Here is a 5000-nt window from a genome sequence, read left to right as displayed (position 1 = left end):
ACATACACACAACCAGTAGGTCACATGTCAGTACATACACACAACCAGTAGGTCACATGTCAGTACATACACACAACAAGTAGGTCACATGTCAGTACATACACACAACCAGTAGGTCACATGTCAGTACATACACACAACCAGTAGGTCACATGTCAGTACATACACACAACAAGTAGGTCACATGTCAGTACATACACACAACCAGTAGGTCACATGTCAGTACATACACACAACCAGTAGGTCACATGTCAGTACATACACACAACCAGTAGGTCACATGTCAGTACATACACACAACCAGTAGGTCACATGTCAGTACATACACACAACCAGTAGGTCACATGTCAGTACATACACACAACCAGTAGGTCACATGTCAGTACATACACACAACCAGTAGGTCACATGTCAGTACATACACACAACCAGTAGGTCACATGTCAGTACATACACACAACCAGTAGGTCACATGTCAGTACATACACACAACCAGTAGGTCACATGTCAGTACATACACACAACCAGTAGGTCACATGTCAGTACATACACACAACCAGTAGGTCACATGTCAGTACATACACACAACCAGTAGGTCACATGTCAGTACATACACACAACCAGTAGGTCACATGTCAGTACATACACACAACCAGTAGGTCACATGTCAGTACATACACACAACCAGTAGGTCACATGGGGCGTTGTGCCGTGAGGTGTTGATGTATTTGTTTATTGAAGCCAGGTTGTTCACTTGCTCTGTATAAGATGGAAGGGAGCTCCATGCACTCCTGGCTCTCTATAATACCGTGTATAAGATGGAAGGGAGCTCCATGCACTCCTGTCTCTCTATAATACTGTGTATAAGATGGAAGGGAGCTCCAGGCACTCCTGGCTCTCTATAATACTGTGTATAAGATGGAAGGGAGCTCCAGGCACTCCTGGCTCTCTATAATACTGTGTATAAGATGGAAGGGAGCTCCATGCACTCCTGGCTCTCTATAATACTGTGTATAAGATGGAAGGGAGCTCCATGCACTCCTGGCTCTCTATAATACTGTGTATAAGATGGAAGGGAGCTCCATGCACTCCTGGCTCTCTATAATACTGTGTATAAGATGGAAGGGAGCTCCATGCACTCCTGGCTCTCTATAATACTGTGTATAAGATGGAAGGGAGCTCCATGCACTCCTGGCTCTCTATAATACTGTGTATAAGATGGAAGGGAGCTCCAGGCACTCCTGGCTCTCTATAATACTGTGTATAAGATGGAAGGGAGCTCCATGCACTCCTGGCTCTCTATAATACTGTGTATAAGATGGAAGTGAGCTCCATGCACTCCTGGCTCTCTATAATACTGTGTATAAGATGGAAGGGAGCTCCATGCACTCCTGGCTCTCTATAATACTGTGTATAAGATGGAAGGGAGCTCCATGCACTCCTGGCTCTCTATAATACTGTGTATAAGATGGAAGGGAGCTCCATGCACTCCTGGCTCTCTATAATACTGTGTATAAGATGGAAGGGAGCTCCATGCACTCCTGGCTCTCTATAATACTGTGTATAAGATGGAAGTGAGCTCCATGCACTCCTGGCTCTCTATAATACTGTGTATAAGATGAAAGGGAGCTCCATGCACTCATGGCTCTCTATAATACTGTGTATAAGATGGAAGGGAGCTCCATGCACTCCTGGCTCTCTATAATACTGTGTATAAGATGGAAGGGAGCTCCATGCACTCCTGGCTCTCTATAATACTGTGTATAAGATGGAAGGGAGCTCCATGCACTCCTGGCTCTCTATAATACTGTGTCTAAGATGGAAGGGAGCTCCATGCACTCCTGGCTCTCTATAATACTGTGTATAAGATGGAAGGGAGCTCCATGCACTCCTGGCTCTCTATAATACTGTGTATAAGATGGAAGGGAGCTCCATGCACTCCTGGCTCTCTATAATACTGTGTATAAGATGGAAGGGAGCTCCATGCACTCCTGGCTCTCTATAATACTGTGTATAAGATGGAAGGGAGCTCCATGCACTCCTGGCTCTCTATAATACTGTGTATAAGATGGAAGGGAGCTCCATGCACTCCTGGCTCTCTATAATACTGTGTATAAGATGGAAGGGAGCTCCATGCACTCCTGGCTCTCTATAATACTGTGTATAAGATGGAAGGGAGCTCCATGCACTCCTGGCTCTCTATAATACTGTGTATAAGATGGAAGGGAGCTCCATGCACTCATGGCTCTCTATAATACTGTGTATAAGATGGAAGGGAGCTCCATGCACTCCTGGCTCTCTATAATACTGTGTATAAGATGGAAGGGAGCTCCATGCACTCCTGGCTCTCTATAATACTGTGTATAAGATGGAAGGGAGCTCCATGCACTCCTGGCTCTCTATAATACTGTGTATAAGATGGAAGGGAGCTCCATGCACTCCTGGCTCTCTATAATACTGTGTATAAGATGGAAGGGAGCTCCATGCACTCCTGGCTCTCTATAATACTGTGTATAAGATGGAAGGGAGCTCCATGCACTCCTGGCTCTCTATAATACTGTGTATAAGATGGAAGGGAGCTCCATGCACTCCTGGCTCTCTATAATACTGTGTATAAGATGGAAGGGAGCTCCATGCACTCCTGGCTCTCTATAATACTGTGTATAAGATGGAAGGGAGCTCCATGCACTCCTGGCTCTCTATAATACTGTGTATAAGATGGAAGGGAGCTCCATGCACTCCTGGCTCTCTATAATACTGTGTATAAGATGGAAGGGAGCTCCATGCACTCCTGGCTCTCTATAATACTCTGTATAAGATGGAAGGGAGCTCCATGCACTCCTGGCTCTCTATAATACTGTGTATAAGATGGAAGGGAGCTCCATGCACTCCTGGCTCTCTATAATACTGTGTATAAGATGGAAGGGACCTCCATGCACTCCTGGCTCTCTATAATACTGTGTATAAGATGGAAGGGAGCTCCATGCACTCCTGGCTCTCTATAATACTGTGTATAAGATGGAAGGGAGCTCCATGCACTCCTGGCTCTCTATAATACTGTGTATAAGATGGAAGGGAGCTCCATGCACTCCTGGCTCTCTATAATACTGTGTATAAGATGGAAGGGAGCGCCATGCACTCCTGGCTCTCTATGATACTGTGTATAAGATGGAAGGGAGCTCCATGCACTCCTGGCTCTCTATAATACTGTGTATAAGATGGAAGGGAGCTCCATGCACTCCTGGCTCTCTATAATACTGTGTATAAGATGGAAGGGAGCTCCAGGCAGGGGCCAGCTGCAGCTTAACTAGGTCTTTCTTTGCAGCATTTGACCACATGACTGTACAATTATCAAAGATAGATTAAAACTAGAGCCTACAGGACTTGCTTTGTGGAGTGTGGTGTCTATAAAAGCAGAGCATCTCTTTATTACAGACAGGCCTCTCCCACGTCTTTACAACCATTCAATCTATGCTTTGACCACGACAGTTTACAATTTAAGGTAACACCAAGTCATTTGGTCTCCTCAATTTGTTTAACAGCCACACCAACAACGGCCACCCCATTCCAAAACTGACTGCAAACTCTTTGTGAAGGGTTTCAGGGACTTCATTAGCTGTGGTTGCTGATGCGTGTATGGTTGAATCATCAGCATATATCAGGGATCATTAACTAGATTCAGCCGCGGGACAATTTTTTATTGAGCGGCTGGTCGGGGAGCCGGAACATAATTAGAAATAAAAATAATTTGCTCAGAAAACTTGGTGGGCCAAATAAAACCACCCGCGGGCCACATTTGTCTATCTTTTTATCAGCGACGTATCACCCGTGACAACAACCTTTTCAACTTCTGGCCCAGTTCTAACCTGACCCTGACATATTGGGCTTTTCTCATTTGGGCCAAAGTCCATCCTTCGTGCTCTTTCCTCTCTCCTCTCTTCTCTTTCCTCTCTCCTCTCCTCTTTTCTCTTTCCTCTCTCCTCTCCTCTCTTCTCGTTCCTCTCTCCTCTCTTCTCTTTCCTCTCTCCTCTCCTGTCTTCTCTTTCCTCTCTCCTCTCTTCTCTTTCCTCTCTCCTCTCCTCTCCTCTCTTCTCGTTCCTCTCTCCTCTCTTCTCTTTCCTCTCTCCTCTCCTGTCTTCTCTTTCCTCTCTCCTGTCTTCTCTTTCCTCTCTCCTCTCTTCTCTTTCTTCTCTCCTCTCTCTTTAATCCTCTCTCCTCTCTCCCCTCTCCTCTCTTCTCTCTCCTCCCTCCTCTATCCAGTGGAGACTAGCGTGTAGCCTATTTGACAGATAGATGGCGCGGTAGGGGAGGGCTGCCGTTTTATCAGCTCTCAACCAACCATGCTATTTTATTAGTTTTTTTCGGTTCGTAACTTGTTTTCTACATAATGTTGCTGCTACCGTCTTTTATGACTTTTATGATTGTGATTACTCACCTCAAACTGGATGAAGAGTTCTTCTTCAATGAGTCGAGCGGGAGGGATATACTACTACAGACACCTGACCAGGCCCAGATCCCTGTGATTCGCTGGAGATTTAGTGGAAAAAGATCTGGGTGCCTTGTGAGGATCAGGCGACGAGTGACTAATCTGCCCTTGCCTTCCGTCCTGTTAGCTAACGTTCAATCACTGGAAAATAAATGGGACGAGCTGAAAGCACATATATTCTACCAACAGGACATTAAAAACTGTAATATCTTGTGTTTCACCGAGTTACAGATAAAACAGGTAGACAGGTTGACTGACAGGTAGACGGGTAGGTAGACGGGCAGACAGACAGACAGATATGCAGACAGGTAGACAGACATTTAGACAGACAGACAGACAGACAGACAGACAGACAGACAGACAGGCAGGCAGACAGGCAGACAGTCAGTCAGATAGGCAGGTCAACAGACAGACAGTCAGGCAGACAGACATTCAGACAGGTAGACAGGCAGACAGATAGACAGACAGACAGACAGGCAGACAGGTAGACAGAGAGACAGGCAGATAGACAGGT

The sequence above is a fragment of the Oncorhynchus mykiss genome, chromosome 13 (genome assembly GCF_013265735.2).
Source record: "Oncorhynchus mykiss isolate Arlee chromosome 13, USDA_OmykA_1.1, whole genome shotgun sequence".
Classification (NCBI taxonomy): domain Eukaryota; kingdom Metazoa; phylum Chordata; class Actinopteri; order Salmoniformes; family Salmonidae; genus Oncorhynchus; species Oncorhynchus mykiss.
The sequence above is the reverse complement of the archived record's forward strand: the minus strand, read 5'-3'. Positions refer to the sequence as shown.